This window comes from Cupressus sempervirens, chromosome 11 (assembly GCF_028749045.1).
Source record: "Cupressus sempervirens isolate cs-2001-9-10 chromosome 11, ASM2874904v1, whole genome shotgun sequence".
NCBI lineage: Eukaryota > Viridiplantae > Streptophyta > Pinopsida > Cupressales > Cupressaceae > Cupressus > Cupressus sempervirens.
In genome coordinates, this window is record NC_143128.1 from 717,020,278 (window position 1) to 717,045,338 (window position 25,061).

The 25,061-nt window shown below is 39.4% G+C and overlaps 1 pseudogene across 1 annotated transcript in view; it reads right to left on the reverse strand.

Annotated features, from left to right (window-relative positions):
* The window catches only part of LOC149531684 (lysine--tRNA ligase-like), a 61,240-nt pseudogene that overhangs the window by 4,882 nt on the left and 31,297 nt on the right, over nt 1–25,061 (reverse strand). The window contains exons 11-12 of the transcript XR_016358479.1: nt 19,115–19,258; nt 18,984–19,035 (exon numbers count right to left, since the gene is read on the reverse strand). The product of XR_016358479.1 is annotated as a lysine--tRNA ligase-like (transcript). The remainder of the gene's footprint in view (nt 1–18,983; nt 19,036–19,114; nt 19,259–25,061) is intronic.

The following is a 25,061-nucleotide window of genomic DNA, read 5'->3' on the forward strand; positions in this document are numbered from 1 at the left end:
ACCATCAACACCTACAAGTTGTGGCACGCAAAAATGGAAATGTAATTTTTGTGGCACAAAATGGTTTTGAAGAATTATTAGAGTTAATTCACACCACCTCTTTTGGACTAGAAATTGTGTGAGTACATGCAAAATCTTGTCAAGTGCTGAAAATGGCAAGTTTAGAATTGAAATAAACAAAATGTGGGGAATTCCTAATGGTAGTTTAGTTCCAATGCCTAAGTCTTTGGCTAGTATGCAATAGGTGCACACAATTCAGCAGTTACGGGGGTAGCATGTTACTTCTACGTGTATCTTGCATTAGAAAGTAAGGACTATGTCAGAATCAGCTTCGAGAACTTCATCCATTCACAGTTTAGCAAGAAAGGGTAGGGCAGGGGAAAGTAAGGTAGGAAGTTGTAGGAACCCCATTGCCAATTTGTTTAATGTCCACGAGATGGTTAGACAATGCCATTGGTACATTCTTCTTTACCAATGGCATCCCTTTGCATGCAGCTTGATCTCCTTATTATAAGGAGTTGATGTCCTTGGTGGCAATGGAGAAAGGGCCATCATTTGTGCCACTATCACACCCCTCCAAGATACTTTATATTAAACAGTGGTTTTGTAAATTGAGCTCTAAATGGTTTTAGCTTTAAATTAAACAATGGTTTTGTAAATTGAGCTCAAAATGGTTTTGGCTTTACACTAAACAATGGTTTTGGAAATTGTGCCCTAAATGGTTTTATTTGGAGTGAACTGTGGTTTTGTAGGTTGTGCTTGAAGTGGTTTCTGGTTTAATTTTAAATGGTTTTGTGAATTATGCCACAGGTGGTTCTGCATGAAATAATTTATGATTTTGAATTATCCTTATTTGTATAATGAATTTAATTTAATTTTAAGATGTTATGGTTAATCAAGTCTAGTACATTTAATTATTATTTTGCATTATGTATGTCTCTAAATTTACCATAATATGATAACAGACTGAATGCTATTGTACTGCAAGTGGGTGCAGGATCGATGCAGCCTCCAAAGGATGGGAAAGGTATCATCGGGAAAGATGTTTGGTCACCTTCGTAGATCAAATTTCTGGTAAGAAATTGAAATGGATATGTTCATCTTTAGCTTTGATTAATGTGCATGACTCCTGAGTCAAATTGTTACCCCCACTTGCACCATATAGGATATGTTGACCACGTATAGCTTGTAAGGGGTTCTAAAAACGTTATTAGGGTTATCCCAAAGCAAAATTTAATATGTGCCGATTTAAAATATGTATGTTTGGGTAAATATGTCAGCTATATGAACATATTTACCTATATTTCTCTGTGTGCTCGGCATGCACTGGGAGCTCGGCAGTGCTTGGGAATTTACTGATGCTCGGCTTGGTCTTGGTCCCTGTTGGTGCCGAGTTGTCTGTGAGCTGACTTTTGGTATTTAATTCGTGTTGTAGCCAATTTTGGGTATTTAATTTGTGTTGTAGCCAATTTGTGGTTCAACATATATTTAATGTAAGGGATTTAATTTAATTTGTAATGAATTGGGCCAACTTGTGGCTTAGTTGGATATAAGTAAAGGGTGTTGTGGAGTCTTTTAGAAAGAGAAGATTAAGTGATCCATGTTGGAGAAGAGGATGCAAACTTTGAAGGGCTAGTGGTTGAGGCTTGAAAACTAGGAGATTGCTTGGTGGGCTTGCGAGCACAAGTTACATTGCCCACACAAGTAAATGTCACAATAGAATTACCCAAACATAAATAGTAAATAGAATTACCCACACAAGTAAATATGTGTTATGTGAATGTTTTGACTATATGAACATACATGTTTTATATTACCACTTGCTAGCACTAAGGCATTCCGGTGTAATGCATAGCGACACACTAAGTAATGTTGATGAGAAATTGTACAGCCATAATTTATTAATGCTTAGTTAAGTCTAACTTGATCATGTCCAAGTCGCCACCTTTCGATAATCCTATTGAATTTAATTCTTTGGTTAATGGATGAGTTGTCAGGAAAGCTTGGCTCCATATATTGAAATATTTTTGGAAAACATGAAGGTAAAGGATTTTATCGGGAGAGAGGGAATCTGATTTTGGAACTTCCAAAAACAAAAATGATCCCTAGCATGCAAATACATTCTTGAAGCACGAAGGGTGGTAGTGGAAATAGTGTGCCCACTCATTGTGAGTTAGGGATGCACCTCCTGCCAATATAATGAGGATGAGAAAACAGCTTTGAGCAGCAACTCTTCTTTCTAAGTTTGTAGTTTTGCATTCTTTGCAACTGAACACTATCATGAACCTAGGAAAAATAAACGTTGCACTTTGGGTAGCTTGGGACTCAGGTGGGGATGAGATACTTGCCGAGCCTTTTATGAGGAAGAGCTAATACAGACCTTGCAGTCTCTCAGCCAGCATGTCCAGGCACGTGAAATTCCAATCGCTTTATTACTTTCTTTTGAATTGAATGAACTAGAAAAGTCAAGTTGCCATCATAGTTTCCTGTTCAAAAAGGTTCTGATAATCACATCCCAAAAGAATGGAATGTTTCTGCTATTTTGTCTTGTTTATATCTGAAGTTCCAGTTTTATGCTTAAACATGAATGGAAAAATAGAAGTACAGTTAGGTGTTGCATAGTTCAAATTAAAAGAATCTTTGAAGATGAAATTAGCAGAGAGAAATTGAACCAAATCTTGATCTGGTGCTGGGCGGCATGCCCAAAGTGCCGCTCAGCTATTTCAATAGCATATAAACTTTTAGACATCCAAACTTACGTTGCATGCATTTAAGGCATTCTCTTGATCGTTTTTATGTCTCAACTCTCAACAGAAAGGACTTAAGCCAAAAGAAAAGTAATATGAAGGGTGACTAAGCTGTTAATGTTCAGACAGAACCGATGCAACCTGAAAGAATGGAAACAATAACCTTTAATGCCTTAACAATAACTCAGACTGCTTCACGTGCCATGTGTGAACTGGTTCAGTATAGGCAGTCCAACATAGCAGCAGACAAGTAGGAACTGTAACAATAGGTTCGATTTGACCAATATCTAAAGCATGATACAATAGTAATGATGTACTAAGAACATGCAGTTTATGGACACCCTGGGAAAACCAACCATAAACAAGTCAGTCACTTCACATAAGCTGCAAAAGTTGATCTATGCAAGTCAGATGTAAAAGAAAAGTCTCAAATTATTCATAGCTGCAATCTAACCTAATAAGAGTAATGCTAGTGATCCAAGCTCAGTGGATACCTAGTAATTGTAGTTTAGACAATTGAATTTAGATGGTGCAAGTCGATAATGTGTGGACTGATTCCATGCTTGCCATGAGTATAAATCTTTGGCCAAGTTACACCAGAACTTGTCAGTGCTTGTCAATCTCTAATTCCCAGATACAACTTCGTCAGGAGTTACGCCAAGTTAGCAGAAGCTTTAGGGTGTAACCGACTAAGGTTGTAGGGTAACAACAGTTCCAAATGACTCGATCCCTTACCACGTACTTTTCCCTTGCAAAGGACCAGGCACACTCCAACTAGAAGCGTACAAAGGAGGTTCAGGTTGATCCATGGTTCGGTGGTTAAACGCCCCAATGATAATCCCTTGGGGAGGTTTGTGAGTGCATTGATTCCATGCTTGGCCAGATAAGGGCGGTTGAGCGTGAGAGGGACCCCAATTTAGCATTGTACAATGAGCACATTCGGCCTATCATTCACTGCAGATAGAAGAAGTTGAACAATCCTTTGCACATGGTTGCCTATGCATTGAATCCTAAGTGGTACATGCCTAGGCCTAGAAGAGATACACCACAACAGGATGATGAGGTGAAGACCAGGTTCTTTAGGTGCATTGTAAGACGTCTAATGTTGAGATTGCTGGTGAGATTTGTTCAGATTGGACGGAATTTGACACTCTTACAAGCAATTGCTAATTCAATATTCATTACTAATATTTACTATCTCTAGTTTAGTAACTTCAGTTTTTCTATTAAGTGTATTTATGGCATTATGTTCAAACTTATTACATTCTAGGTTTTACTCGGATTTGGCACAGATGGGCGTTAGAACAATAGCATACAAGCACTCAATTTTGTGATGGAAATATCATATACCACAGAGGGCAAAGATTACCAATCTAGCCAATCGATTGCTATCTCAGGTTTGTAGTTCCTCATTTTTAGAACCTATTCAAGTTCTAAATTTTATCATTTTTAATTTTAAGTTAAAGAATCATACTTTTCTGATTTTCTCACAAGAACCATTGGTTTGCTATCTCAAATTGATGAGGATGAGATTGCAGCATAAGTCAATGTAGTGCTAGTTAGTGTTTTTTTAGCAGAACTTGACCATGAGGAGTCCAATAGTTCTAGTGTAGAGGACTTTGGCTTGGGGTGATGATTAGAGGCCTCCCTTTCTTACATTTTGACATGATTTTGTACTCATTTTGGCTAAGTTGCCAGTTCGGGTTCAGTTCCAAGTTCGAAATTTGAAAACCAATTCACTGGTTTGACAAAATTTTGGAAAGGGGTTTGGGTTCGTTTGGGTTTGTTAGTACAAAAACATGTAAAAATTATTTATATATATATATATATACATTTTTATGAAGCATGAGTTAAAATTAGAATGTAGCATAGAAGCATAAACACATTTAAACAACAAAAACTTTAAAACACCGTAAACAATAACATATCATAGTGATCATACCATCATATAGTAACATAGTTCAATCAACTTCAACATCAAATATTCAAAACATTTAAAATATCAAGTTCAAGTAATCATTGTTTCACGTTCATGGTTTAACTAATGGAATGAAAATCTATTGTGTCAAAGCAACACAGGGCTCTAACTTAATTTCTTATCGCCCCTCCCCTATTATCGTAAATGAGCCAGTTGGACCCGTCTCTGATTCCTACTCACTGCCTTACCCTTAAATAGTAGGGGTAGGCCCCCCCATAGAATTGTAGTGTGATTCCTTGTCCATTCAAAAAGGGTGGGGTCGAAGGGTCGGTTGGTTTAAATGATTGAAACTGAGAAAATGAACTTATTTTAGATCTTGTTTAATCTTTCCATTTTGCAATTTTATACCTAGTTTTTAGCTTCTCTTAGATTTTCACAGGTGGTTAATGATGGAAACAAATCACTAAACATTCAATTCTTGAGAAAATAATGCCAATCAGGATGCACTGAACTTGTAAAAGGGCTTTCAAAGCAAAGGCTGAGGCCAAAAGATGAGTTTGGATAAAGTAACATAAACACACAAGGTGTAGAGTTGTCTCAATCATCAAGGCCAGATGCAAGTCACAGATGACTTTGATGGAAGAGATACTCCTTTGTCATGTAATCTAAGTTGAAAGTTGACCCAAAATGGGGAATCAATTGATTCTGTGTTCCCTTATTTCGCTTGTAAGTTATGTACTAATATTTATTGGCAAGATGTCAGGGAAATGATGGGTGTAAATTCTCCTTGAGAAAGTCTTCTGAGAAGTGAATGCTTTAGAATCTATAGTATGCTTTGCTTTGTTTGTTGTTCTGTCTTTGTCCGGACAATATTATGTGTTCCCGCTGTTTGCTGGATTTCTGCTCTTTCATTGGCAGTCCCTTAGGCCTCTTGTTGGACATTAAAATTTATCTAATGATCTATCTATTAATAACACCTTTTTAGGTTACATGGACGTCAAAACATTATACAAAATTGCAAATAAAACACTTAAAAGAGAACCCTGGTCGAACCAAGTTTGAACCGGACCCGAACTTGGAACCGGTTCGAACCAGATCGTGGTTCGGAGCGGGGGGGGAGGGAGGTACCCGTGCAACCTAGCATTTTGGTATTGATTATGATTCATTATTTCATATCATGCTACTCTACTCATTATCATGATCATCTTCATGAATTACTATATTTCATATTTGAACAATGAATTTTGAACAAATAGATTAATAGAGTGTCATTACTGAATGGTGACATAATTGTGACCGGGTCAGTTGAATTGGAAAAATGAGTGTGGAAAGCAGAACAAGGCTTTTTAAAAATTCATACATAGCAAGTAGCAGGGTAAAAGGTCTGATCCTATCAACAAAGTTTGGGGATTATATATATCCAGTCAATAATTATTTCAGGCAAGAAAACCCGGCAAATAATTATTCAGTCACTTCCAACTACTGTATCTAAACTCTGATTACTAGCTGGTTTGAAAAGTATGGAAATAGAATTCAAGATCCACTTTCTCAGCCTACCCCTGCAGTCCCTCAAGGCTTCAGAAATACACATCCTTACTGGTGGAAATTTATTAACGTCAAAATATACAGTCAAACATATAGTTCTAAAGAATAAACAGAGACAACTGGAATGAGGTCTTCGAATACAAGCATGAAATGGTTATGATAGAAGTCTATATGAACCATACAAGGTATCGATCATCATTCTGATCTAAGAAGGTAATGATAAATAATTTGACTGTATATACCAAAAGATAACATCCACATCAAACATGACAACCGCACCTAATTGGAGGATTCAATAAAAATATAATTAAGCAGCATACAAGCGTTGACATCAGCAGGAAATACGAGTCCAGACAGGATGAGGGAATATGAGGGTCCAAATAATGCTTAAAACCTGTATGCAACATCAATATGGTTGAAAGAAAAGTAACGATAAAACCCAGATTTAAGAGTACCAATCAGCGATAAAGAGGTTTGGCGTATCCAGTATTATCATTATCAAGACACTGCACATTAACTATGACCGGTGGCAGAAAGGTTTGGATATTTACGGCATCATAAGGCTATCAAAAGCATCTTCTCCAAGTCCAAATATGTAGCTGTGCATACAGTGCAGGATCATTGCAACTCAAACATCTGCGAATGTATAAAATCTTCAGAGGTGATTGGAAGGAAGTAACAAAGGCAATATAGCAACGCTGAAGTGTGGTTCGTCTTTTGTGGTCGCTATAAACAACATAACCAATTATCAACCAAACATATGGATTATGCATTATAACGCAAAAGACATAATAGTTTATGTTACGAAGAGGTGGGATTAATTAATAAGAAGAGTAATATGACTTTTTGAAAGGTCACAATTTTAGAAAAATAGGATATATATAGGGGCAGAGATTATAAACCACATTATTCGAAAAAGAACCATTTATAAATATTTGTAGGAAGGAATAAGGAGCAAAAATATGGCTTTGTAATATGAATTCAAATATTTGTAATAAAATAGAAGGCCATTTATTTATTTTCTAAAAGGCGAGGAGATTTAAAGTGCAGTTGATTCGTCCTTTATAATCATTTTTGAATTCTATAAACAATTTTGGTCAGATAAGTGGACAAGGTTATCTATGGCATTTTAAACTCGATCATCACAAATATTGTGAAAAATTTAATTGTTTCTGAATCTGTGTCCAATCTGTCTCCCCGACCTTAGGAATTAAAGCACAATCTGGACTAGTTTAGAATTGTGTATATATATTTGATCTGTCACCTCTTGATTATTAAACTATTTATAGTTTATGTGCATAGAACATCATAAAGTTGTACGTTATAATCTTCATTGTAGTTGACTTTGTTGCCCGAATAAGCCAAAGCACTAGTCTTTTTATCATTGAAGTATTGGATTTATATTTGAAGTCGTAAAATCTATAACTTCCTTCTTACACACCTCAAATCCATTGTTAAAAAACTTATACAAAACATTCATTTCAAAACTATAATGTAACTCCATGTTAATCGAGTACAACGACCTTGCCAGTCGAAGAACTCCCAAAGCTTAAATTTTCTATAGAAAAGCTCTAAACCAAGTGATCAGGTTCGAGGAGAAGATCTACCTGCCTAGTGTAGAAGAGCTTGAAGATCTCCCCAAGGCCTATGGTCCCCCTGACCCGACCTCTGGGTCCGGGTTCTGATCAGGCGGAGACTATGCTAGCTCTTAAAGGATAGGAGGCAAAACTCCTTCAACTTATCAACAACTCTTCCCCTAACCAGGTTGCTCATTGGGAAGAGTGGATAGACAGCTGCTCTCTGGACAATCTAGATGGCTGGTGTATGAAGAAAAAATATCATAGGAAGCACCAACCTCATGACCTCCCCTCGTTGTCCCCAACGACAACCAAGAGCAAGGTAAAGGCTAATGTTGGGATAACTCCCAAGCAACCTGATAAGAAGAAATCAAACCAGCTATTGCAAGAAGAAACCAAAAGAAACCTGGAAGACAGGAGCCAAAGAACCATCAAGGAATTCTCAGAAAGCAAGAAATGAAGGTCATTTCTTGGAACATTAGGGGCCTTAATGGAGCCCATAAACAGGAACTTATCAGAAATTTGATCAGAGATCAAAGACCCGATTTTTTGCTGATCCAAGAAACTAAGATGAAAAGGAATCTAGTTAATAAGATTTCTTTTAGTAAATCCATGAACAGTGAAGCCACGGATTCAGAAGGAGCCTCGAGAGTGGTGATGATTCTTTATAACAGTAGGGCATTCAAGTTGTCCCCCATTTTTGTTGCAAAGAATGTTCTCCTTTGCAAGGTGTCCCATATCCATACTGATGACTCTTGGTTCATTTTAAACCTGTACGCCCCTAATTCAGTAAGGGAAAGGAAAGCTAACTGGGACAAGATCTCAGTGTTCTTTGCCAACTACAATATTAACAAAGGGATAGTTATGGGAGATTTTAACTCTCCCCTCACAGATGGTGAAAAAAGCAAACATCTTGCCCCGGATCAGAACAGCAAGCTCGACCTCTCCAACTTCATCCTCAACCTGGCTTTCATGGATCTGGACCTCTTGGGGGTAAGATTCACTTGGTCTAACAGAAGAGTTGGTGGGGAATGCATCCAGGTCTGTCTTGACAGAGCTCTCATCTCTCCTGGGTGGCTACAAACTCACTCTTGTAGACTCTCCCTTCTCCCCAGAATTGGCTCTGACCACTCTCCTATTTCTCTCTCTGTTAGCCCCCTGGCAGTGAAAAGGTCTTTCCCCTTCCGTTTTGAGAAAATGTGGATTTCCCACCCGGATCTGGAATCTAAGATATCTTCCTAGTGGGATATTGAGGTTGAAGGCACCGCAATGTTCAGGGTTGCCCAAAAATTGAAGAATGTGAAAAGAAACATTAAAGTTTGGAACAAGTCCGACTTTGGTCACATTTTCCAGGATAAAGACGAAAAGACAGACCAGCTCTGTATCATTCAGGAAGAAATTCAGCACAATAGATATAATGACAAGAACAGGCTGGAAGAACGAGCCATCCTCTCTGACCTCCACAACATAATATCTAAGGAAGAACATTATTGGAAACAAAGATCTAGAGTCAGTTGGCTGAAAGAAGGTGACCAGAACTCTTGTTTCTTCCATTTGACCATGCTCAAACATCGCACAAACAACAAGATCGTAAGCATTAAGAAAGGCCAAGACCTTCTTTCCAAGGAAGATGAGATTGCGGATGAAGTTGTTCAGTTCTTCTCATCCCTCCTCTCCAAGGACCCCTCTCTGTTGGCGATTGATCAAGCTGACATTCTGTCGGCAATCCCTTCATTACTGCAACTGCACCACAATTCTATGCTGAAAGCTATCCCCTCCCAGGAGGAAATCCTCCAGGCTCTCAACTCTCTTCCGGGGGACAAAGCTCCTAGCCCGGACGGTTTCGCGACTTTCTTTTTTCAAACCTACTGGGAGGTGGTCAAAAGGGACGTTACTAAGGCTGTCCAAGAATTCTTTGGGGCCAAAAACCTTTTGAAAGAGCTCAACGCCACTTTCCTGGTTCTCATTCCTAAGATTCTGAGGGCTGATACGCTGGACAAGTTCAGGCCTATTAGTCTTTGCAATTCCTTTTACAAAATCATCTCTAAGGTTCTTACCACCAGACTCCTCAACATTCTCCCCCTATTTATCTCCCCCCAGCAGACTGGTTTTGTCCTTGGCAGGCATATTCTTGACTCTATTGTCACGGTTCACGAGGTCATCCACTCTCTGGAGGCTGGCAAGAAGGAAGGCTTTCTGCTAAAGTTGGATATGTCTAAAGCCTATGATAGGGTGGATTGGAATTTTCTCTTGGCGGTCCTTCAGGCATTTGGTTTTGATGCTCAGGTATGCAAGATTATCTCTCAACTTGTCTCCTCTCCATCTTTATCTATTTTGGTTAATGGCTTCCCCTCTCTTTTCTTCTTCCCTTCGAGAGGACTGAGGCAGGGTGACCCCATCTCCCTTGTTCTCTTTATCATTATGGCTGAATGCCTGGGAAGACTCATCCAGAGGAAACGTCAGGACAGGAGTTTGCAGGGTCTCAAGCCCTCTTCAGGCCCCTCTACCTTCTCTCACCAGCAATTCGTGGATGACACCATCTTGGGGGGAGAAGCTACTATCCGTGAAGCCAGAGCTTTCAAGGGCATTCTGAACACCTACACCAGGGGTTCAGGCCAAGCTATTAACTAGGAGAAGAGCTTAGTTTTCTTCATCAACACCCCTTTGGAGAGAAAGAGGAAAATTGCTCAAATTTTGGGAAGCGACATTGGATCCCTGCCAGCCAATTATCTTGGCCTGCCCTTGGGCTTCAGACCCCCGAACTCCTTCTGGAACAGCATCATTGATAGATTCAATAAGAAACTTGCTGGATAGAAAGGGGCTACCCTTAGCCAAGCTGGCAAGTGTACCCTGGTGAAATCCATTTTCCAGAACCTCCCCACTTATGCTTTAAGCCTCTTTGGAATCCCTGCCAAACATGCGGATAGAATGGAGAAGATTCAGAGGGACTTCCTTTGGTCAAAGGTTGATGACCATAAGAGATATCACCTTGTCGCCTGGGATCTTGTTTGTCTCCCTAAACGCTATGGACGTCTAGGCATCAAAAAGATTAAACACCTCAACAACGCCCTTTTGGCCAAATAGCTATGGCGTATCTTTCAAAGCACCGGTGTTTGGAGGGATATCCTAACCGAAATATCTGAGAAGTCAACCCTTTAACTTCCTGATAAAAGAGACCGAGATTCCCCAGGGGTCCTATATCTAGAATGGGATCTCAAAGGCTAGACCCCTGGCGAAGTCAAAGGCAAAATGGAAAGTTGGCAAAGGGGATAATATCTTATTCTAGCAGGACAACTGGACTAGTGAGGGACCTCTTATCAACCACCCCATTTATGGAAGGTGGGCAAAACAGTGCATTGAAAGTTATGGTAGGCAAGTCAGTGATTACAAAACTAGTCAAGGTTGGCAGGACCTCACTGAGCTATCCCCGGACCTTATCCCTCTGATGATTTTATTGAATGCCACCCCCATCAACAACAATAGGGACTCTGTCATTTGGGGTGATAACTTGGATGGGCTTTTCTCTGTAGCCTCTGGCTACTTCTCCTTATGGGCCAGAATGGAGAAGCCATTGTGGGCCAGTGCCTGGATTTCTGGCCTCACTCCCAAAATTAGTATCTTTTTCTGGCTACTACTGCAAGACAAAATTCTTACCTGGACAATTTAGCCAAGAAAGGCCAATTCATCCCCAATAGGTGCAGCCTTTGCAAGCTTAACCTGGAATCGGTAAATCGCCTATTCATCCTCTACCCCTATTCCTCTAAGGTGCGAAATCTTTTGACCAAGCATCTTGGCTTCAGCTGGTGTCCCCCTGACAACATCCAGGACTTCTTCTACCAGTGGAGAAGCCACCACTCTGTTTTGAATACTCAGCGTTTTAGCTCCTGGATTCTCCCACACTTTTGCTGGGGAATTTGGAAAGAGCGCAACAACCGAATCTTCAGAGACAGAGAGGTTCCTAAGTCCATAATTGCTGAGAAAATTGAAGGTCTAACTATGGAGAACTTTGCCATCACAAAGGGAGGAAACATCAAGGAAGGAGGGAATAGTAAAGCTAGGAAGAAAGACAGGGACAAGAGAAGACAGGAAGCAAGATGGTCCTTCCGCCCTGAGGATTGGCACAAAGCCAACTTTGATGGGGCGGCTAAGGGGAATCCTGGACCGACCAATAGTGGTGGCATCATCAGAAATTGTTCAGAAGGAGGAATTGCGGCTGTTTCTTTCCCTCTTGGTCACCAGACCAATCGCTTTGCTGAAGCCAGTGCAGCCAAACAGATTGTTAAGCTCGCCCTAGCGTCAAGGATCGAGAGCCTATGGCTTGAGGGCGACTCCCTAAACATTATCAATTGTATTAAAGGACATGCCCCGCCCTCTTCAACGATTGCTAACATCATTGAGAACCTTAGATCTGACTCGGGAAAGTTCAAAAGGACTTTCATTAGCCACACTTACCGTGAAGCCAACTTGGTTGCTGACTGGTTCGCCAATGACGTTGTTACCAGAAACTCGGTGATGACATGGACGAACAGAGACGAAATCCCGGCAGCAGCAATTGAGTTACTCCGGCATGATCAAATCTAGGGTACTAATATCACCCCTTTTTAATTATGGAAAGATACGCCAAATCACACGTCGAAAGGGGAGTAATTACAAGTCATGCAAAGCTCTTTTCAAGTCATAATCACGCGTACGGATGGCACACTTTGAGGGCTGGTGTGAACAAAACCACCAAAAATCGTAATTACGATTTTTTTTTCAGCGTCTCAAGGAAAACCGAGCTCAACATTTCTGCTAGAGGAATAGGGTTTATAGAGCCGAAGTCTGCCATGGTTGGGGAAAGGATCAGAAGAGAGCCTTGGGGGGAAATGGAGAAGTGGAAGGGGAAGGGGAAGGTTTGGCACAAGCTCGAAAAAGGGGGTATAACCAAATTCATGGAGAACCTTCATGGCTTTGACGCTGGGGTTACCAAGGGGATGGTGGAAACATGGAACAACGGGAAAGTTAAAATTGATGGTCTCCCACCAAATCACTAAGGGATTGATAGCAGAGGTGACGGAAATCCCTCAAGTTGGCATAAACTTCTTCAGGGATAAAAAGATGTCGGCCAATGCTATTAGTGAATTTGTCAAGGACAATGCTGAGAGGAACAATCTTATCAAGATAGACACTTACTATGAGATGGAATCCATCAAAAAATTATGGAGGTATGTTCTCAGGATTCTCATTGAGTATATTACTCTTGACTCCAGGTTCGATAGGATAAGAACGCACCATTTTGTGTTGCTTAACCACTTTAAGCATGCTGTTAAAATTTATTTTCCTTTCTTTTCACCTCCATGTCTAAGAATATTGAGGGTTTCAAGAGAAAACCCATCACTCATCCCGCCCTCCACGAAGGCCGTCTCCTCTTGGTTTATGAGTTTCTGAAAGCTCAAACCAAGGGAAAAACCCTTGGTGACCCTGGGAATGCTTCGGAGGACACTGCCAGTTCGGACTCTGAGGATGTTCAAGTTGTTAAATCGGAGGACGAGGATTTTTTCACCAAAGCCATCTCTGTTGCCCTCAACCCCCGCTTTCCTAGCAGAAAGAGCCCTAGAGGTCTCCCCCCATTCTTCCCAAGCCTGAGCCCCAAGAGGTGAAAGATGACAGTGAAGAAGAAGAGGAGACTGCGACTGAGTCAGAGGATGAGGAAAAGGCGAAGGGGAAGGACACTGTGAAGGATGGGGAAAAGGAGTGGGGGAGAGACAGGGAGGAAACCCTCGATACCCTCGTTGCTCCCCTAGATAACCCCAGAAAAAGAAAAGCAAAACAAGCCCTGCTTCAGGAAGACCCCATCGCCCTGACCTCCGAGACCCTTGGTCCTGTCTCGCCCTCTTCCTTGCCTGAGGCGAAGACTGTGGTAAAAAGTGGGGAGGTGATAACAAAGGACAGGAGGGCTTGGAGGAATTTTAACATGGATACTGTTAGGCTGGGAATTGTCAGAGAGCCAATGAACATCCAGGTGATGGAGGACCTCGACAGCACAACCCATTATGATGAGCTCATCGACCCCGCTCTTCTGGTCTTGTCTGATAACACGCGGGAATCCGGCTTCGACCTTCTAAACAACGCGAAGAACGGCTTGATAGATAACTTTCGATCTATCAAATTGTTGTTTCAGGAAATCGAGGCTCTAAAGGAAAAGATTATCCAGGATAGCAACCAGAGCTCCTGCAGAGTCCAAGAGAACACCGGAAGGATGAACGACCAGGATGACAACCAGAAGCACTACAGCGGCCAGGACTCCAGAAATGATCAAGAGGATAGATTTTCCCGGGTTGAACAGAAAGTCCAGAGGTTAGACAACATCATCCAGATTCTAACTAATCAAATTGTGGACACTCTGCACACTTTGAACGAGAACATTGTCAACCTAGGGGATACTCTAATGAGAATTGGCGTCGAGGGGGGAACACGGGGAAGCTGACTAGCCAGAACATTGGTAAGGAAGAGGCCGATCTGAATGCAGGCAGGGACCAGGTGGATCATTTGGACCAGGAGGAATTCCAGAACTTCAACCAGGAAGGAGCGGACAACCAAAAGGATAATGAAGCTGTAGAAACTCTGCAAGATCTGGATAAGGAGAACCATTAGGTTTGGTTTTCCTTGTCGGTCTAGCAGTTGGCTTTTGCCTCCTGGCCTCTGGCCTTTTGTTTCTTTTTGGCTATTGGTTGCTATTTCGTGTTTTGTTGGACTTTATTGTCTTATCTTTTATGCTATAAAACTTTCGAGTTTCAAGTCCCTGTAAAACCTGTTTTCCTTGATCAAAAACATTTATGACCCCTAAAATATCCCAATTTCTCTTTGTTGCAAAAATGGATCATCTTCATAAGGTTAGCCAAGTTTTCACTCTTTCAAAAGGTTGTCTTGATGATAGGGGGAAGTGAGAAGACCATAGGAGGCTTAAAGTCAAGTTTGGAGTTACTGTTATTTTGGTAGATAAGTTTAGAGGCTATTTAAAGTCCCTTTGAAGAGTTGAGGGTTGTTCACTCATTCTCTACATTAGAGAAGTCAAGTTTGGAATTTGCAAGGAGACTCAAAATTCATTGACATAACCTTTGTGAAGGTAGGTTCTCCATTGCCATGGTTATGCCTTTTTGTTCATTGCTTGTATGTATAAAATTCTTGCATACTATAGTATGTGTGTCTTGTATCATGTAAGGAATGGGCATTGTGGGATTTTACTTGCTTTGTTTCATGTTTCTTCTCTTGTTTTGTTGGGAAAACTATGAAGGGTGTGTTGGCATTACTCACCCTCGGATAGGGCATAAGTGGTCATGTACGAGGGAAGGGCTTAGTTGGACCTCAAATCAATGCAGAGTCTCTTCCCATGTTGAGGAAAGGGAGAAAGCAAGGTGTTATGGGCCCTTGCCTGTCAATGCAAAATTGAGTTTGTTTTTGGGAAATAAGGAGAGAAAGAAATTGAAGTTTATGTGGTTTGGTAGCCTTGAAAGAAGGCATATGATTTGTGCTCTTGAGTGACATCTCCTACCTAGAAAAATCCACCTTCTCCCTGGTCATAGGCTCATTATGAAACCTGTTGTGCATACCTTGGATGGTAATTATATGATGAGTTATGTCATTGTGATTGGTCTTTGAATGTCACCTAGTCAATTACTAGTTCTCCTAACTCGATGGGTGGCCTTTCGAGACCTAGGATGGGAGGTAAGCTCTCCATAGTTGTTCTTTCTATTTTGCAAATTGTCTAGATAGGTTCTCATGATGGAACAATCCTGGTTTTCTTGGGGCACTATTGGTGTTCTTGATGTCATGTTATTGGAGGATTCTCCATTGTAATACCACCTATTGTATTGTATATCCATGTTGAGAATGATTACGAAAGAAATGGATTAAATGTTGTAACTTCAATATTGATAAATAGGAATTCAGATATTGTATGAAATAAGCAAGTTATGTGATCTAAGTGTTATTAGATTGTAAATCATACCGTACTTTCAATTATATTGCTTTGCATAAAGTTCAAGTTGAAAACTCTCTACTTTCTCCACGAAATCTTGGATTTAATTTATTGTGCTCGAGAGTAATCAATGATGTGGATGTTTGATTTAGATACATCCATCTTACTTGCATATTAAAACCTCAGTTTGTATAAGTTCTATTAAATCAATGAATTTTACCTTATGGTGCATAATATGTAAACTACCTAAAAATACTCCCAACTTGGATGCAAAATTAAACATCAAAATTATACCTACAATCCACTCAATAGAATGAACAAAACATTATACCCTATGACACTATAAAATTTCTAAGAGGAAATCTAATACTATTAAAGAAGGAAAACTTATCATTTCCATCTATTTGGGAGAGCCAAAATGCTCTCTGGAGAATGTATGGGGGAGATTTTAATTCTCTTTTGTGACAGAGAATATTCTTTCAATATTCCTCTCATTAGGATATTTCACCTATCATATTTTATTGTTAGTGCAAACCCAAATGCTAAGTAAGAAAGGGTAGACATAAATTAGTGGACACCAATTTTAATTAAAACAATTAACGAATTAAACTCTTAAAAAGTAAGTGAATGGGAAAGCGACACCCGGTGGGTCCCACCTCCACCTCACCACTTTAACCTTAAAATACCCTAAGTATATGCATGTGGCGACATGCCCTTCACTTTACCAAAAAAGGCAAAGACCCCATCTTGCAAATATCTCTACCTTCCAACACAATCCACATTAAATGCATTTTGGAGCAGCTCTCCCATTGGGCCGCTCATCCTCGTTGTCCTTGGTGAAGATTTGATGACATCGTCCTTGCCATGCGTACCTGGTATGTTGACTTGGCAGAAGTTGAAAAGGGTTTTAAAAAAAAATTGTTTTACACTCCTTCCTTTATCCTTATTCCACCCACTTGCTCATTATCCTCTACCATGTGTGTAAGATCTTTAGTGTTAGTAAATAGGTTTTTATAAAAAATGATTGTGTTCCTATTTACATATTAAATTGAATTAAAATGAAAGTGTTAGGATATAAAGTAATTCTAGTTAGTAAGGTTAGTTAGATAGTTAGGAGATTAATGTTATAGTTTGTTCATTAATTTTTTTTAAATATTTCTTTTTATGCGACATTTGAAAGTTCAGATTTATATTTAGAATATAATTTATTTTTTAAATGAGATGTAAAATTATTATAGGATTTCAAACTTTAGGTGTAAAGTTAGAGTTAGATCGGGATAGTGAAATAGGAAGGTGTTGTAGAGATGAAATGTGCAACGTAGGTATTTGCATGATGAATATTTAAATGTATTAATTAGTTTTATCATTAAATTATGATTAATTGGGAACCAGTATTAAGATTCCGAATCACTTCCTAGGAGGTGCAGAATTAGTTCACCTAGGGTAATTGTCCGACATAATGAAATGACTTTATGGAATCATGTCAAACCTAATGTGTCTTGGGTAATTAGTCAAACATATTGATTCAACTTTAATCCAAGAACTATGGAACCCTAATGTCCCCTCGAATTTGATGTCACATCTTAAACATGGTTTAGTCAACCAAATTGTGTAACTCGAACTAAGTGTTCCTAAAGTCACTAATTCCTAAGGTTTCGTCATGGTGTGATAGGGTTGAGATGTAGACTCTGCATCATTATAAAATACAACCGAAACTCACTTCAGTCTCTTTTTCAGCTTGCCGTAACATATTCAATTTAGTAGGTGTTAATCATGTGTTTATTAAGTTTAAAAATAAAATAAATTGTTTGTGTTTTTGCCCCAATTTTTGGGCATGACGGAAAGTTGACATGTCATTTCATAATTACCATTTCAAGAACTATTTATGTATAGTATGCAATGCCCCCGTACCCCCACCGTCCCAAAATTGAGGCCATTTTTTCCCACACCTGAAAGTTGTCCCAAGGTCCGACATACCCCCACGTTGGTGTTACAGCCTAGATTAAAATCAGGATTAGATTCAAAGGCCACTCTGTGAACTTGTATCATCAAAATCAATTGTTTCCCATGTATATTACATTTGGGTAGAGCATTGGGCACAAGTTCCACCAGACTAACTGGTTTGACATTGTTATATTGCTATCAGGGTTTAACTGTGTAGTTTTTGAGTCAAACTCACTGACTCATGTTTCAGGAATAGTAATTCATACGAATCCATCTATCATGAGAATAAATGGAACACTTAGCACTCCTTGGATCTAGGTGATGCTCACAGAGGTGAAGCACCGAGACTTCCCAAGAGGTCACCCCCCCAGTACTACCTCCAGTTGAGCACACTTAACTATGGAGTTTTCTCCGTAGTTTACTCAAATTCACATCACTTAGAATTTGACTATATTCTTATTTATTGAATTGCTAACTGTCACTTTGAATATTAAAATGTGTATAGGTTAGGTCCTACCAATATATATATATATATATATATATACACTAAAACCTAAGTTGTCAGTTTGGATATGAGTTTTCCCTGGGTTCACTATACATTATAGATAGGTAAAAGCAGCCATTAACATATATGAATGAAACTTTTACAAAAACCTTTGCTGCCTGACAGAATGAGGAAAGTAATCCATGACTTTCAAGGGATTAAACCCAACACAATCCTAGATACATTTGATTCGGCATAGCAGTTGAATGACGGTCAAACATCCTAGTCACTATCAATGGAGCTACTGTCCTACACCTGCAGAAGAAAATTTGCTTTCACATAGGCCTTTCCATGAGTATTTGCAATCTCAATTGAAAAAGAAAATGACATTTATCACATTCTGATATGCTTGTGTGGTTGAGTCACACGTCAAGTCGGCCTTGCCAAGTCTGAGCTAAGTCCAAGTTAAAGAACTATTGTCTAGATGGCATCAATCTAAAGAGCTTCCTTTATATTTCACCTTGTATTCCAATTGCTTTCACCCTTAAGACAGGAACAAATTCTATATAGCATTCAATCATCACTTTAGCAGCACTACAGGAATGCCATTCAATTAAAAGTAAGAATTATCACAAACCAAAAGAAAGCCAACTTTCCACTACAGAACTTATATTGGAGCCAAAAGTTCTTCCAATTGTAAGTTTACAAATAAATTGGCATCCAACACACTGAACAATAAATTCGCTTTCATGTTCAGAAACAATTAGTAAAGCCTCAGTAGCTTCACCACGATTTATAAACAAAAACTAACCTTTGGAGGAATTATCTTCTTGAGGTTTCATTGCAGGGAAGAGCAGAACTTCCTGAAAATGGTGTACAGTTATTAGTTCTTCTATCAATTATGCATCTTCAGAAATGAACAATGAAGCAAACAGAACTGACCTTAATATTCTGGGAGTCTGTCAAAATCATAGCAAGACGATCTATTCCCATTCCCCATCCACCAGTTGGTGGCAACCCATACTCTAATGCAGTACAAAATGTTTCATCTAAAGCCATTGCTTCATCATCACCAGATTGCCTGTCCTGAAATATTTAAAAACGTGCAAAATGAAAAGTATTAGAAAACATTTAGATAAAATATTCATCTACAGCAACCAAACATGCGGCTTTGGAACAGTTTCTCAGAGTTTAATCCCTCATCTTAAATTTTTAACACGAGGATACAGCTACATCATGTTCCTGCCATAGTGCTTTGTTTTAAAGTTGAAATTGTTGTAAATTGTAATAATAATATTAAAATGTTGACATTTATAAATCACTAGTTGGAATTCTTTGACTAATAATTGCAGTAATAATATTGTTAGATGAATATTTACTATATTATTACTGCAATAAGTTAAATGTGATGCAATTATTGGCATTAGTTGAGGAGAAAGGTGTCACAAAAGTATTAGTTGCTTCTGCCAAAGCCCAAATTAATATCTGAGATAAATGTTTCTAAGGTTCTCCCTTGAAATAGATCACATTTGAGAAGCCAACTTCTCTGATCAATTATAAGTAGTTCATAAGCTTTTCTAACGTGAAAAAACAGCTGGTATATGCCAGAAGATAGATATTTGAACAAGAAGCTAATAGGCAGACACTGACAGTCAATATAATCCCTTTAACAATAAGCAGTTGGTATTTTAATTTTGTTTTACCAAAATGAAGTTTTTGAAGTGAAGAACAAAACTTGCTGGTTCAAATCAATTAAATAAGCAAAGATTGTTCCACGAACTTCCATATAGAATCCAGTGAGGATTACAACGAATGCTAAGATAGAAGCAAGATAGGAAACCACTGCACTCCTTGGAGGGTAAGCAGGTCCCTGGAGCAAAATGTCTTATCAAGAAGAGTGGATCCTTGAGTCAATCAGTCAAAAGAATCAGTGGTTATTTAAGATTTACAGTTTTACAGCAAGCAGGTAAAAATATTCCTTGTACTATATCTGAATATAAAATTACATTTTGGGCCTCTTCTCCCAATAATTGCCAGATCTCACACAAAGCAAGCAATTAGAATTCAAGCAGCCATGAATCGTTTATACCAAGCAATTGAAATTCAATTCATTTTATTCTAATGTTTGGTAATATACCAGACCACGGTCATGATACTGAAACATTATATCTGTAAAAAAAGGCAGAGTAATTATATTGCCAAGTTTTTGTTGATGTTGGTTTTGTACCACTAAATAACATATAGCAATTGAATACTTGATATGCGGTATCAAACACTCAATTGCTATATGTTATGTAGTGGTACAAAACCCACATCAACATTATCTGGCGCTAGAAGGAGGGTCTGAAAGTGTTTCGTTTAAGGACTCGTCGGTATTTAACTATGAGGAAGAATGGTGCTTCCTAGATCGAATCAACCTAGAGCAACTTGGGGAACGCTCCAAGACCATATTGTAGCCAGTTTGTGCTCAACTGCTTGGGAGGAAAGTGAAAGCACTAGAGAGTATCTGGACACTATTGACGTATTGAATCAAGAAGAAAGGAAAGCACGAGCTATTGAAAGGAGAATTCAAAAAAGGTTGGAACGCCAAAGAGAACTAGAAAGGAAGCTTGAAAGAGAAAGGAAAGCACGAAGACAAGCTCGGGCTACTGTTGAGGAAAACTCAAATTAGAAAATCAATCAGGTCTGAATTGTAGTCAAGCTGGATAGAAGAATTGGGTTTTTTTCCCCCGAAAGGTTTGAGAAACTGCAATCTGATAATAGGTAGAGGATACTAAGGTCTACACCACACCAAGAAGAGGATCTACTTGTGTTAGAATTTCATAAGAAATCAATAATCCGCTGGGTAGCTGATACCTCAAATTTAGCTAGCCCCTCAAGTAGTCAATTGGGTCAAGCTCAAGCCAATCAACCAATGATGGCTCAACCATCATGGATTCAGAACAATGCCTCACCCATTTCATTCCAACAATATCATGATTTACCAAAGAATCCGGCAGTATTCTACTCCAAGTTCTTTGTTAATGACCCTAATCGTACAACAAAAGAGCATATCAAAGTGTTCGAAGATGCATTGTGCAACAGAAGGATTCAAAATGAGGATGTAGCATGCAGGCTTTTCCCTTATTCGTTGGGGGAAGACCCTTACTACTGGTTTGTCAATCTGCCGGCGTCATCTATAATAGGATAGGTTCAGCTCAGAGAAGCTTTTATTGCAAAATTTGGCATACCCATCACACCATTGGAGTTGCATAGGATGTTTGTGGATATTAGGAAACAAGATAAAGAGTCAATAAGTTCCTTCAACAACCGTTTCCACAAGGCCTACATGAGATTGCAAGCCCCTTACACAATGACGGAGGTAGGCGCTTTAGAAGCATATTACAGTGCCTTAGATAGTCAAACAGCTATGTTTACAAGGATGGCAAATCTTGCTCCCACAACGTTGAATGAGGCTTACATTAAAGCAATTGAATTAGGGAAGCAATTGGGCCAACAAGGAATGGAACCTCCAAGTGCTAGGTATCCGAATAATCCAGTTCCATAGCTTGCATTCCAAGCACCTACAAATCAGTTGATGGTACATCCGGGACCTCTGTTGTCTTAGGCACCACCATCAACGCCAGTTTATCTGAAAAGTGCAAGTTCATCCACAAGAACGCAAGAGGAAAAGGATGAAATGAAGGAATTGATCGAGCAAGTCAAGAAGCTATCTACAGAAGTTACTTATTTGAGAAATCAAAACAATCAACTCCAATCTTTCCAGAGGAACAATCAAGGAGGTAATCAAGGAAGCAATTATCAAAATCATGGCGGAGGTTATCAAGGAGGGAATCAAAGAAATCATCAAGAAGATAGAGACCAAAGGAACTATCAGGGTAGAGACTATCAAAGAAACAACCAAGGTGGTGGTTATCAAAGGAACTATCAAAATAACAATTACCAAGGTAACAGCCAACCACAGGACCAAGGATATAACAATCAGTCTAACCAAAAGAGGACGTGGAACACAGGCCCAAACAATGGAAATGTGGTGTCGCCACTAGATAATCAAGCCTCAGTGGATAGTAGACCGGTGGATAGAATATTTCTAGTTGAGTCCGCCGTGTCCAAATATTGCAGATTCCATGAGACTGATCAACATTCGAAGTTAGGATGTGCTGAGTTCAAGAGGGCATCCAACCTGTTTCAGAACATAATAGATGAGTCAAACAACCAAGAAGATATTAACGTCACAGGGTATGAAATTGTCCCGTCCTTGGGATATGATCAATGCTTGACTTTTGAGGAGATTTCATTTCCATCAGAATTTGAATCATATGAAGAACACCAAGGAAGATTTCCTCCTGCGTCAACCAACAGGCTAGTTAGCGAGGCAATAGACCAAAATGGGTATAACAATGGGTCAGATTCTTTCCCACCTTTGAGCGACGTCATTCTAGTTCAAGGGACAGGTGGGAACCAAACATTTCAACAACCGGCTAGCAATGCAAGGTTTTATCAGAGAAACAATAAGAGGAATGATGGACCCTTCACGTCCTCCATACCTCCAAACAATTTCAATACACCTCCACCCCCCAATGCAAGTAACGTACCAAATTCTTCAAGGGATGCACCCGAGTACAGACATGGTAACCATAACAGCAGAAGTGGAACACAGAGTTCCCAACAAAGTACGCAACAGAACAATCAAGATGTTTGAAGATCACAGAATATCCAATCAACACAAGGAGCAAATAAAGGAAGAACAGGAAACAATGTCGTGATTAATGATGAGTTGATAAGATTAGGACAAAGTGTAATAAAGGAGATGAAGAAGATCAAAATCAATCTCCCTTTGTTTGAATTGTTGAAGATAATGGAGATTAGAGATACATTCCTTGACAACTTGAGGATAACAAATCACAAGGGGACTCACAATCAAAGTGCAATAACGCATACTCAAGGGAGGCCTCCTCCTAACTCAATACATGTAATCCAAGACATTCCAGGAGGGAACATGATGAATTCATCTCAAGAGATTTCATATGGAGAAATAGAGAACTCTACACAAGGGATTGCATATGGCAACATTAGTGAGTTCAACAGACAGCTAGGGCCTCAACCAATTTATGTGGCTCAACGATCAAGCTCGGCAGCACCACAAGCTCAAAAAAGTCAAGACTCAATAAATAATAAGGAAAGGGTGAAGAAAGAAGTAGTGCAACTGACAGATTTCGAAGTGAAGCCGAAGCAAGTACATAAGACACCAATGGTATATTATCAAGGGAAAGATGAGCCAGCCCCATTCCTGCTATCAATGAAGATATTCGGAAAGCTTCTCCATAATTGTTTGATAGATTCAAGAGCATCAGATAATGTCATGCCTTTGAATATTTGTAGAAGTTTGGGAATCACGCCTTTGGGATCAAACAGAAAGGTAACTCAATTGGATAAGACAGAAGTGCCAGTGGTAGGTGAGCTACACAACATACATATGCAGTTGGCATCTGATCCGAGGATGGAACATATCGTAGATACTTCAGTGGTAGATGTGGCCAATACCTATGGATTGATCCCAAGTAGAGATTGGGCTAGAAGGTTGAACGGATACATGGCAACTGACTTTTCTCACATGCGGCTCCCATGGAGAGGACTGGCCAACCAAATCAGAATCGATAGCACCCCAAGGATGAGATTGATGGTTACCAAGTATGGGGAACCAAATGAAATATCATTTGTAGAAACAAATATGAACACCTATAGACCAAAGAAGACAGAAGTGTTGACAATGAATATCATAAGTGAAGGGGGGGATTCCACAGAGATCTTGATTGAGTCGGATCCAAACACTTCATCAAACTATGGTGAAGTCATGTTCGAGAATTTTAAGAACTTTGTAACTAGAACTATACAACAAGGAGGAGAGTTCAGTAATCAAAATCAGTGAGGGACTTATTATTGCCCAACAGGTGCAGAATCCACAATGCTTTCCATTCAGAATTATCTTGCTCCTTGTGCATAGTTGCCTTAGAACAAGTAGAGAAGAGAATCCCAGGGGCACTAAAACAAGATGATCAACATGGCAAATAGAGGGTTGAAAATTTACAAGTTGATGAAGCAGAAAGTAGCATGATGGGTGAAACAAAGAAGCAAATTACACCACCCAACTCGGAAATGAAGAAAGGTATTGAAACAGACAAGTCCAAGAATTCCCAAAAGGAGTATCAAGAAAGTGATGGAGTGTGGACTCTAAGATTCGATGGTTCCAAAACTAAGCAAGGGGCTAGAGCCGGATTTGAGTTAGTTAGCCTGACAAGGGCAACATATTTGGAGGCACATAGATTGCAATTCACATGGCAGAATATGAAGCTTTGATTTTAGGCTTGTTGTGTGCTATCAAGAAAGGCCCCAAGATACTTCATGCACTTGGAGATTCATATTTAGTAATTGAGCAGATAAAGCAGAAGTTCACTTGCCATGACAAGCGATTGAAGAGATATAGAAACAGAGTTTGGGATTTGATAGAGGACTTCGATGCCTTCAATATCAAGTTTAGCTATAGAGAAAATAATTAGGTGGCTAATGCCCTTGCACAAACTGCAAGCTCACTAGCACCAATTAAGTTGGATGGCTTGAAGAAATTCAGAGTTGAGTTAGCATCGGTCCCATCAATACTAGATAATGTCAAGAACTTCCAAGTGTTTGAAGATGATAGACATATCCTCGACTAATTCAGATGTCTTTGCAGCACAAATCATCGATGGTGAAGTGGATGAAGAAGCAAAAATCGACTTAGGAGTTATGAGCTTGAAGACAAATACTATTCCATAGGGAATGATTGAGCTAGAAAGAATATTTGACATGGACCAATTCAACAAAGTGCAATATCAACCCACTGGGGATGATG